Here is a 12,623-nt window from a genome sequence, read left to right as displayed (position 1 = left end):
GCTGAAATCAAGAGTCAAACACTCAACCAACTGAGCCACCAAGGCACCCCATGAACACATGTGTTTTTAAAACCCTTCTCTGCCAAGCAGCAGTGGAACTTCTAAACTGTATTTCTGATTATCTTTCAGTGCAATTTCCTAGACAATTTCCTAAGCGAATGGAGTACTTTGGCATTTGGCCTCTAGCTAGTTCTTGATGACCATTGATAACACTGGGCTATAGGAAAAACCTGTCCTAAAGACCCCTTGCTGTCTCTCCCATTCAGAGTGTTCTTTCCACTCTTTTTACTTTAGCATATATACTGGATCCTCTGTATAGACCACTGACATTTCAATGGCTAGGACTCCACATATGGCACTATTGGAACTAAAGTGTCCTATCTTTTGACTCTCTCTGTGCTCCCTTCGTTGCTTAGAAAGGCTAAAAACTCAGATAATTTATGAATTTCCTAGCCTACCTTGAGGTTAGTCTGGACCTAGAGTAGGTTAGTGAAGCCTAGAAGAAGGAAGAGAGTATCCACTAAGAGAAAGCAAGTGTGGGCAAAGGGAAGATGGGAGAGGTAGACAGAGAACTTACAGAAGAGATGCAGGAGGACATAGTTTCCTTCCTACCATGGAGCAGATGTGCAGGAGCAGGCCGGCTGCTTGGGCAGCCAGTGTGTGATTTGTCACGATCCAGAGAGCGTAGGCGAGAGCTGTGGTAGCCAGCTAACAAGCAAGATGGAAGCACTTGGGTTACTGATGCCACCATGATGCTTAATGAATCAACCCTGGGACCTTCTGTATCTTGCTAATGACAAAAGAAACACACTTATTCTAAACTATTTGGAATTAGCTAAAATCTTTCTGATTCAAGCCCAGCATAGACTTTTGGGGATTTTTTTCACCCTACTGTCTTTTGTACCATGTTTTAATTCACAACTGTCTGAGAAGGGAGATGATACATTCTTCTTAATGTCTAATGGTTGGGAGACATTTTTGATGCAATAAAATTGGACCGTGAAAAGTACATGGAATGACTAAATTTTAAAATAAATGTCAGATTTATTTATTCTGTGATTTTATAAAAGCATACAAGTTTGATGAAGGTAGAAAAAAATATCAAGGAAAATTTGAACACTAGGAGAGTTTCAACAGGACTCTCCAGGCCCCGGGACTAAGAGATATAAACATATCCAATTACAAAATAATAGTTTAGAACTGAGGTTAGTGACACCCAAGCCTCCTGCAACCCTGACATTTGAGTTAGGCCTGACCATAAAGCCTATAGTTGGTCCTCTGGGGGGAGGCTGAGGGTAATTGAAATGCGGCTAAATAGGGAAGCATTACTCATTGCCTCCTGGCTCTTGTCTGCAGCACCCAGACTCAGGTCTAGGGAACTGGAAACGTCATTAAATCCATAATAACCACACTTCCAGATTATGGCCTTTGTCTTGGTTTAGTTACCCATTTGCCACCAAATCATCCCTTGCTAGTAGTGTGAAAATCAGCTGAAAGATGGTACCTATTTTCCTCAGGATCTTCCTCAGAATCAATCCATGCACAGCTCTCCTATTTGAGGATTGGGGGAATTTGAAAACAGGAAATCGGTTATCACTTGTTAATGTTTTGTTCACTAGGGAGCATTTTTCATTTTTAATTAAAAAATTTTTTTTTGCAAGTGGGATTTTCCTCACCTCTGCTGACTTCCCAGAAGCTTACTATGACCCATCCTTGAGCCATGGGTGACCATGGTGAATACACTGCTGTACAGTATTTGTTTGATACCTTAAGAAAAGAAAGACCGTGTTATTACTGAAGTAAAATTAAAAACTGCATTTTATTTCTGAGAACATAGCCTGGTTCAATGGAAATGAGGGGACTATAGTTATTAAATGGTTCTCCACAAATGCTCCACAAATGCTCTGTGTCCCTTGGGCTGGGCTGCTGTTCCTGGTGGCAGACCTTGCCGCTTAATTGCTTTCATCAGTGTGTCAGATTGAGGTTTAAAAACAAACAATGTGTTTCAGAATGTCTTCTCTTTTAATTAATTATGACAGAGTAATTTGCTTCAATCTTAAACCAAGTCAGAACTTGACACTATTTTTTCTTAAAATGTTGAGAAGAACAAGTTCATAAAAGCATGGAATAAAAGTAAATCTCCTGGTACAACTTTTTTTTAAATGAGATGTCCAAATGGTTTTTACAATTTTACTGAACTATCTGTTATAAATATTAACTTTTTAAACTGACACAATCCTTATGCTGTCATTAATGAACTATGGAAAATGAGGTCTAAATGCTGAAATCGTTTGGCAATTATTCAAATAGTTGGAGTATCTTCTTCAAGGAAGAATTATGAAAGGTGAAGTGTCAGTGTTGGATGGGAACATATTTTATGCATTCATCAGTAATTGGGTAATCAGTAGAGTTATTTCTGATATTGGGAGTGCTGAGAATTTTTTTACATAGAATATAGAGTAAAGGCATTCACTTTAAGAAATATTTAACAGGCCTTTACTATATTTATTTTTTTTAAGATTTTAATTATTTATTTGACACAGAGAGATCACAAGTAGGCAGAAAGGCAGGCAGAGAGTGAGGGGGAAGCAGGCTCCCTGCTGAGCAGAAAGCCCAATGCGGAGCTCAATCCCAGGACTCTGGGATCATGACTTGAGACGAAGGCAGAGGCTTTAACCCACTGAGCCACCCAGGCGCCCCCAGGCCTTTACTGTATTTATGAGAACCATCCCTCCTGTCCTCACAGACTGAGATTACAGGTAGTTTCCTATTCAAGAATTAAAAAATGCTGCCATTTACTGTGGGCCCTTGGGTCCAAAGAGTGAAGTTTGTAATACTCAAAACAGTCCTGTGAAGTTATATAACAAGCCCATTTGACAGCCATGGTAATTGAGGACCAAGGAGTTTACAGATCATGCTCTGGAAGGTATTGAACCAGGATTCAGAGAAAAGTTTATTTGGTTATTCTACAACTAATTTCTTAACCCACTATGCAACAGTGTGCAATTGCACACACACACACACACACACACACACTCATGCAATTTCACAGCATAGAGATTTTTACGGTGCTGGTGTTTTATTCTTGTTTTTGTTTTTGTTTTTTAAAGATTTTTATTCATTTATTTGACAGAGAGAGACACAGTGAGAGAGAGAGGACACAACCAGGGGAAGTGGGAGAAGCAGAAGCAGGCTTCTCGCTGAGCAGGGAGCCCGATACGGGGCTTGATTCCAGGACCTTGAGATCATGACCCGAGCAGAAGGCAGATGCTTAAGAGTGAGCCACCCAGGGACCCCTACAGGGCTGGTAGTAATTGCAGGAAAACATGGAGAAAGTGCATTCTAATAAGAGAAATTCATGAGGGCCAAAACTAGTGGCTTTGTTAACCCTCATCCACCAAATTCTGAAAATTCGGGGGGCCTGTCACAAAGAACAGTTATGAAACGTGACTGTAGGCTGCAAATTCAAAGCATGAGAGCAAAGGTATGATACATGCTCTATACCAGAGAAATGGAGGAATCTACCTGAAGAAATCCCATATAGACAAGTATATGCAGTCCTATGCCTATTTGCTTTAAAATACTTATTATACTCAAGCTTTACTTCATAAATATAAGAAATAATTTTAGATATACACTTTATAGTATACACTGTGTTTAATTCCCGTTTGATTTTTAGAATGAATACAGTTAGCGGGAAATATATCATGTTCAACTTAAGATCTTTAAAACTCAAATACCCAGGACAAGATAATCTTATTTTTATTTTTTAAGTATTATTTAAAGATATTTTAAAGCTGGTTTGGGAGTAGGGTAAATTATATTAGGTTTGAAAAGGACGATTGTAAAAGTAAATACAACAGTAAATATAAACAGCACCTAGAAGACTACCCAGCATATAGTAGGTGCTAACTAAATATTTGGTAGATGGTTAGATAAAAGACAGTGGCAAAGTATTAGGTTATTGTTTTTGTAGCATATGAACATTTACTATGTTACAAAACTTCATCTAGGGCACCTGGGTGGCTCAGTCAGTTAAATATCTGACTCTTGATTTCAGCTGAGGTCATGACCTCAGATCTCAGATCTCATGATCTAGCCCTGCATCAGGCTCCATACTGGGCATGGAGCCTGCTTAGGATTCTCTCTCTCTCAATTCCTCTGTCCCTCCCCCCTCTAAAAAATTCATCTAGCATTGGCTAAGTATCATCTTGAGATTTTATTTTAAAAATATCTGAAATGATGTTTCATTCTGGGAAAACAAACAGAAGGAAAAAATCTTGCATTTGAATCAGATATTAAAATACCAATTTTCATAAATAATATAAAATATTTCCAGTGGCTTGTTTCATTTTAGATTAAGCCTGAACAAATAATTACTATGAAATCCTTCAGAAATAGTATTTCTATTCCTCAAGGAGGAAATGAATGTGAAGAAAGAAATGCCTTCTCTTTTTTTTTCAAAAATGCTTTTTAGATTTTTCATTTTATAAAATTATTTGGAGAAAAAAAAAAAAAAACTCCTGTCTCCTACCTTTCATGTTTCAGAAATGAAAGACATTTTTAAGGAAACTATAGCTCTCTAGGTAAAGAATAATCATAAATTGAATTTTGCAAGATTTTTTTAAAATACTGACTTAAAAAACATAAAAACAAGGAGGGGTTGCTTGAGAGAGATTCAGAATCAATCACATTTTAATGGAGACTGCTCCGTGACTTGCATAAAATTAAGTTAGTACACAAAGCAACCGGAAGTACACAATAAAAATACAGTTAAGATTGATTGTAAAGTAAGACAGCATGTTACCTATTTGGCAAATAACAGGAGGAAATATTCAGCTCATCTTTGCTAAATGATTAACCTAGTTCTCCTTTATAAAATCATTAATGTTTGTGGCACAAAAGGAAAGGGGGTGTCAAGGTCTAACTTCTCTAGCCAACAGCCTGGTCAAAGAATGAACTTACTTTTATATAAATACATTGTCTGTGCTTTGGGCTTAATGTAGTCCAAATAAAAGATGTCATTTCTCATTATCGAGAATAAAGTTTGGTGTGGAATATGTAATAACATTTTACTTAACTTTCAGCTCCATTTTGGACTTCACAAATCTTCAGATTGTTTTCTGGATGAGTCAGAATAAGCTGAAAAATCTAGCCATGTGCATCTGTGTTAACAACAGACGTTTGCTGGAGGACTGTTAACATGTGAGTCACCAGGTGTACCAAGAATTGGTGCTCTGTGGCCCCTCCGTGCTCCAGGGGAGGCTGACCTGCCTAACAGAATAGTGATTCGAATGATGCCATTCTTCGCCAAGTCTGGCAAAGCAACTGCTCTCTGACCTCTGCTTCATGAGACTGAAGTATGGTCACTGTAACAGAATTGTCACTCTTTCTAGACCCCCCACCCCCTTAGAAGTCTCTCATCCAAGTTCTTGTGTTAAGGAAATTGTTATGCCCCTTGCCCCTGAATATTTATTTTTCAGATTGTTCTCAGAAGGTCATTTTGGTGTCATGGGCTCTCTGTAAACAGGAGTTTAGATATTTTTCCCTGGATTTTTTCTCTCAGGACGACTTGAGGCAGGTTGAATGCAACCCGCACATTAGTGCACATTTGTGTTAGCACATTCCTGATAATGGTCCATGTCCCAAGTTGGCCTCTGACGTTTAAGACTTCTTCCATGTCAAAGGCATAAAGGAGAAGCACTTTTTACTCTTTAAAAGCAGTGTTCATTATATGGAAAAGACTTCTGCAAGGCCAAGGAATGAACTTCATGTGCATTAAAACAGCTCCCAGTTTGAGTAAATGCGGCTATGGCAAAGCTGGTTTTTCTTAAGGGACAGTGCCAGAAGTTAAGGGCTGGGGGCAGCCAGCCGAGAACAGGTAGCCATACAGGTTTCTGCGGTTTATGCCTGTGGATGGCAGAAGAGACAAATGGAGATAAGGTGCAAGCAATCAGCTGGGCGTGCAGGCTTCCTGCTTCTTACTCTTACCAAACTACTATATTTTCCTCATTTCCTAAGTTCCAGCTGCAGAAGATCATGTGTGTAAGGACATGTTTGAGGATTTTGTAGACAGAATCGAGAAGATGTGAACGAGAAGGTTATGTGAATAACAGAACCAGGTGGCTAGATGAGAGGCAGCTCAGAATCCTGCACTATTACATGATGCTGGGATGAGGACAGGTGTGAGTTTCATTGGGTCGACTGTTTCCTGTAAATAATTCTCTGTGCTGAGGGTAGAATCACTCGCTTCTTATTAAGTTATTTTTAGAGAGGGAACAAGGAGAGGGAGAGAGAGAATCTTAAGAAGGCTCCACGCCTAGTACAGAGCACGATGCGGGGTTCAGTCACAGAACCCCAAGATTATGACCCGAGCTGAAATTAGGAGGCAGATATTTAACCAACTGAATCACCTGGGTACCCCTAAAATGACTTGCTTTTTATAGCTACATGCTAGAAGTTCCTCCTTCTCCCTGCAGTGCATGGTGGCAATGTAGAGATTTTCTTAAAAGCCTATCATTTTTTTTTGTTTTTGATTAATTATGCAATCGTACTGTTGAATTTTGCATCTTTTTCTTCACTTCCTATTTGCCTATGAAGTTCATTGTTGGGATTTAGTTACAATCATATCATAATAACTGTATTACAGCATTAACTGATGTCCATTCAAGCCATTAACAGTACCAGTTAATATAAAATTCATCAAGTCTCAGTGGCAATCTATGGCATCTCTGTAGTGGCCAATCTCTCCCCTTGGGCTCCTTTTTTTTAAAGATCAGAAAATGCTTTTGGATCCAGAGATGATCTTGAAACCTACAGTTAATAATCTACAACACCCATACGCTTTTTATGGAAACTTTGTTCTCAAACACAGCTCTGTCTCCCTTCGCCAACAGTTACTATGTTCCTCTCTGTTCTTACCAGCTCAAATTCATTGTATTTCTTCCCAAAAATACCAGAAAGGAAGTGATAGTTTTAGAAACATAGTGCTATGTTGGGACCTCCCTCAGGACTGGCCTCTTGCCTCCTAACATCAAACTGCATGCTTGTCATTCTACTTTTAAGGCTCTACTAGGTATGAGTGTCTTTGTATTTTCTCGATCTTCAAGAAGATTTCTATTTTATTTCCACCCACACTCTATGTGAGCCTCTTGGTATATCATCTCACCATTGTTGGGCCTTAGTTTTCTCATCTGTACAACATGGAAATTGGGCACCATCATGGGCAAAAGCTATTACAGCTATATATTTTTTTGTTTTATTCAATTCAATTTAAATATAATTATATCCTAATTGCTTATAAGCTAAAAGAGCCCCATCACTAGCTTTTGTGTGAATTAAAAATTTACCATAGTTAATACTCTGTTGTGTACTTGAAATTTGCTAAAAGAATAGGCTTTAAGTATTACACACACACACACACATAAAAAATTAATAATGCTAACTATGTGAGGTGACATATTTTCTAATTAAGCTGATCATGGTAATCATTTCATAAAATATAAGCACGTCAAGGTATCACATTACAATGTATAAATATATATAATTTTGTCAATTATACCTCAATAAACCTGAAATAAAAATGTTAGCTACTAATAAAATATGTGCTTCTCGATGAAGAAGAATTTAAAAGGACTGAGTATTACCTCCTTAGAATACGTTGGATCTCAGATCTGATATACACCAGCGGTTCATCCACTAGAGACAATGAAACAACAATAATAGAACTCGCAAGAAAGTAAACCCCAAAAAAGACCCATTTTGTTTCCGGAGAGTCTGGGGAACAAGAATCACTACTCAGGTATGTGCAAGCAGATTCTAAGCCTCTAGTAGATAGTGCAAGCTTGGGAGGCACCTGGGCAAGTGGTACAAAGAGAGATCAGGAAACAAACTAAAAAGTATTAGTCTTAATGAAGATGTATTTTGTACCAATTTTGCTGAAATATCTCCCCTCTTGGACCAGCTGGGTATCAACCAGACTGCTCTCATCTCATAAGACATTCCTCCCATTAACATATTTCTTTCGATAAAACAACGAATTATGTCATTGTGTGAAAATTCAAACCCTAGCTATACTTCATTTTGCAATATTTTCAAGCTTTGTGGGATGATTTAATCCATTTCAGGATGGAGGGTCATTCTCACTTTTTTGGAAGCTTTCTCTAATCATAGCATCCTTAATGTCTCTTGTGGGATCTTCTCTTTATCCCTGGCATTCTGAAATTCTGAAATATGTTCCTAGCTTTGGGTATATTTTCATCCATTGTAATAAGCTAAAATTAAACTGTTTTAATCACTGTCACTCAGTCTTAAAAATTTTGAAAAATGTGGTAAAAGTATCGATACTCGTCATGTTCATTGGAAACAAATTTGCATTTCTTCACACTATACTTGCTTCTTTGACGTCCTGCAGACACTGTTTGGCATAGTCATGATGATTTCTAGATTCATGGCTCATTCCGTACCATAGTGAGTCCAAACTTGTGACCTCTATCCCACTCATTCAATTCCATGCCAGGGCTTGGTCCAAGTCCCATGTGCTCTATCTAGCAAGACCTCTGACAATTCCAATGTTCATGACTCCATTATTTAATGAATGCCATTGTCAATGCTACACACTTTAGCACCATATTATACACATGTTCACAGGCATGAGGCACTGTCAACATATTAGCTTTTCCTAATCTCTTCTCTTTAAGCAACTATACTTCTTTCTTTCTCTTTTCACTTTGTTGTCAAAAGAATGTCAAATGATTTTAATAGCAAAATAACTACAGATGATACTCATCATAATAGCTTAGAACTTTAGTTTCATATGGGGCATCTGCACAGCTCAGTTCATTAAGCATCCAACTTCTGATTTCAGTAAGGTCATGATCTCAGGATCATGAGCTCAAGCTCCATGTCAGATTCTATTCTGGTCATGGAGCCTGCTCTAGATTCTCTCTCTCTCTCCCTCTGCTCCTCTTCTCCACTCTCCTGTACACACACTCTTCTCTGAAAAAAAGAAATTCAGTTTCATAGAAAATTTAAGTAGTTTTCTAACAGCTTTCCCTTGAAATCTTCTACCATTCATCTCTCAGATAAACTATACAAGCTCTTTTCAACTTTCCCAAGGTAGAATGTTATACTATTGCAAATTACTACTAAGCTTTCTTACAGGAGGAGAAAACAAGTTTCTTGACTGCTTTAAAAAAATTAGCTAGAAAATTAAGTTCTTACTTCCTCATGGCAACTGGAATAAATGCATGCTCCAATGAAAAGGAACATGAATCAATTTCAATGTTCTCACTGAGCTGCAAACTTTGTTATTGCCCCTGTAGCACAATATAGTTGCCATAAACCATGTCTAAGTAGGCAGGAGAAATTAGTTCCATGAGATATTTTCAGTTGGATGAGACTTTTTAAGCTTTTCTGTTCTACCTTATAAGTGGATTTTAATTTATATGTAATCTTAATCATAGCAAAAGAAAACTCATCTTCTCATAAACTAACCAAAGTGCATTAATTTTGTTTTTTTATTTTTTTCATCGTATTTTATTTCTTTTCAGTGTTGCAACATTCATTGTTTCAAAGTGCATTAATTTCTAAAGTAATGACATATTTTTAAAATTCATCCAAAATATCCTGATCAAGATCTTTAAGTATTCTACTAGTATTATTTTTTAAAAAGCATTTCATTGCATTGTAATTATATAGAGCTTTTTTTATAAGTGCAACACATGAGATGATATAAACTTTCCAGCAGCCATTTCTTGTCATGTTATCAGAAGAACACATGAAATAACAGAGTTTACAAAAAAAAACAAAAACAAAAACAAAAACAGAGGCTTTCAGGAGGCCTTCTGATGAGGATCTAGGACATGCAACCTTATGAGTGTTAAAGCCATCAAAGACAAATGTAATCATATACAATAAAGCAGGTTTGTGAGATAGGAAATAGAGGAAATTGACTCATACACAGTACATTATGTATATATGATGTGCTAAGACAAAATGCCAATTTCCTCACTTTCACATCATCCCAAATCCTTACTCTCAATGCCTTCATTTCAGAGGAGTCTGCCAGGGATGCGGAAGGGGGTTCAATTTGGTATATGAGTGATAAAAATGAAATGGCAATTTGTGTACATACATCCTCCTAAGGACCAACTAATGGATTTCCCCAAGAGAGGGAGCTGCCACTGTTTCCACCAAGATGCCCACTTCCCTTTGCTTCTTAGTGGGCATATGACTTGTGTGAAATCAATAAAGTGCAGCAGAAGGGAAACTGCATGATTTTTAGGTTAACTGCAGCTTCTACCTGATTCAAGGCAACACCTGTCCTTGGAGCCTTGAGCTACCATGGAAGAAATTTAAATTCCCTGAAGCATCCAGGCATTGAGGAAGCCAAGCCAAATGATCACATGTGAACTCTAAGGTTGTCAGGATTAATCTTTGAGTCACTTCAGTCATATGATTGGATGCAAATTATCCCTCTGATGAATCTAGTTTTCAGCCAGAGAGTCACCCACAGTCTCTGAAACTACCTGCCTGAGGTTCCAGACATAAAGAGAGATAGGGTACCCCCTTGAACGATAACCAAATTCCCAACTGGCAGAATCCATAAGAATAATAAAGTAGCTATTTTAAGCAAATGTGTTTGGGAATAATCTGTCACACAGCAATTTAAAATAGAAAAGAAATTTGTTATTTGCAATTTGGGGCAAGTAAAACATCTATCCAGCACATAAAAAATACAATAATTTGAGTGAAACAGGTGTGGTTTTTTTAATTTGTTTTCTAGATTTTTTTTTTTTTTTTGATGCAGTGGATTGGAAGTAGAGATACCACGCAAGTGATGAATAAACCTAGAAATGTTGGTTTGAACCAATATGTCCTTTCAATCAATTGCATTTCACTTTACATACTATTTCAAAAGAGGATATGCAAAGACCTTTTTTTTTTTTAAGATTTTATTTATTTGACAGATCACAAGTAGGCAGAAAGGCAGGCAGAGAGAGAGGGAAGCAAGCTCCCTGCTGAGCAGAGAGCCCGATGCGGGGCTCCATCCTAGGACCCTGAGATCATGACCTGAGCCAAAGGCAGAGGCTTAACAAACTGAGCCACCCAGGAGCCCCTTTAAAGACCTTTCTTGACACCCCTTCTCTCTATAGTCCTCTTAGCAGATTTTGCCATCTTGAGCCTTAATTTTAAAATCTAGTACCCAAGATTTCGTTTCACTTTCCACAGCGTCTCAAAGGATACTCAGACACAAAATTATTTCTAGGCCCTTTGAGCATCACACACTCACTCATGATAAATGCCACATCTTGGAGATGTTCTTGGAAGAATGAAGATTCCAAATTGTGGTGTTATGGATTTCACAGAGTCTTCAGTCATGAGATAGGAACTGTAATCAAACCTTGAACCTTTGTAGTAATATGTTCTGCACCAGCCTGGACATTGATCTGCCCATGATCCACTGTATTCCATTTCACTCTCTGTCAGTGAATTACAGAGAGCTTTTCTACTTTTTTAAAAGTATTTTTCCTTTGAATTTGGAAGGACTGCTTCAAGGCAAGTATGACAGTGGCAATTTTCTTATTTTTCTGAAGCATTAAGCCTCAGAAAGAGAGCTGCTTTTCCAAAGTTAAATGGGTGATTAGTAACTCATTCAGAACTGGAACCCACACCATACAATATAACATGAGTAACCGAACAAATATTTATGGAGCACTTCTCCAATGCTGGGTCCTACGTTAGGCATGAGGACTGAAAGCTTGCTATAGAAACAGGGCTTTGCAATCAGCATGGTGAGGGCTAAACCAAGAACAACGAGATTACAGAGAAGAAGTAAGGAATGTTGAGCCAAAAGGAAATGCTGGCGTGTTTTAAGTCAAGTCATTGAGGATAAAAAGGATAAGCTGCAGGGAGCAGGGAGGCCTGTAAATATGTTCCTGCCTCAGAGAAGAGAATGGGCACAAAGTGCCCAGAATGTTGAAGGAACAGCAGGGCATTCAGTGTAACTGAAGTAGAGCCAGAAAAAATACAGATAGGATATCTAGGTGTCCCTTTAGATGATTATAAATAAATGCATATTAATATTAATTATTAATAAATAATAATAATAATTATTAATAAATTCATATTAATATGATATATACACAAATATTTATTTATTTTAAAATGTGTGGCTTCCTGGGATAATGGGATTATGGTCAAGGGGATAAAGGTCAAGGGAAAGGACTGTTGAGAATGTGCCTGGTTTCTATTACAGTGAGCAATTGGCATCTATCCCAGCTTCACCTGTGCAAAGTGACTTTCCATAGTTACACTTGTCTTAGTGCAGTGTCTAGCATAGTGACCACATGATGAAATTCAGCCTTGCATTTCTGGAAGTCTCACTATGGACCCAAAGCAGCCCAGAAAAATATTATGATCCCTGTAAAATTACCCCAACATGAGATGTGGTTGATGAATATTTTCCTCTTGTAAAATTTGAGCATTATTTTTGTGCTTTTTTATACATTAGTGTCCTGGGCAACCAGTTTCCCATTAGCTACCCTCCTCTCACTGCTGTCAGGCTGAAACATCATGAAACAGGGAGAAAAATGGAAAAAGTGGCAGAAGATAAGGCCAGT

Source organism: Lutra lutra, chromosome 14 (assembly GCF_902655055.1).
Source record: "Lutra lutra chromosome 14, mLutLut1.2, whole genome shotgun sequence".
Lineage (NCBI taxonomy): Eukaryota > Metazoa > Chordata > Mammalia > Carnivora > Mustelidae > Lutra > Lutra lutra.
This window is presented reverse-complemented; position numbering follows the sequence as displayed.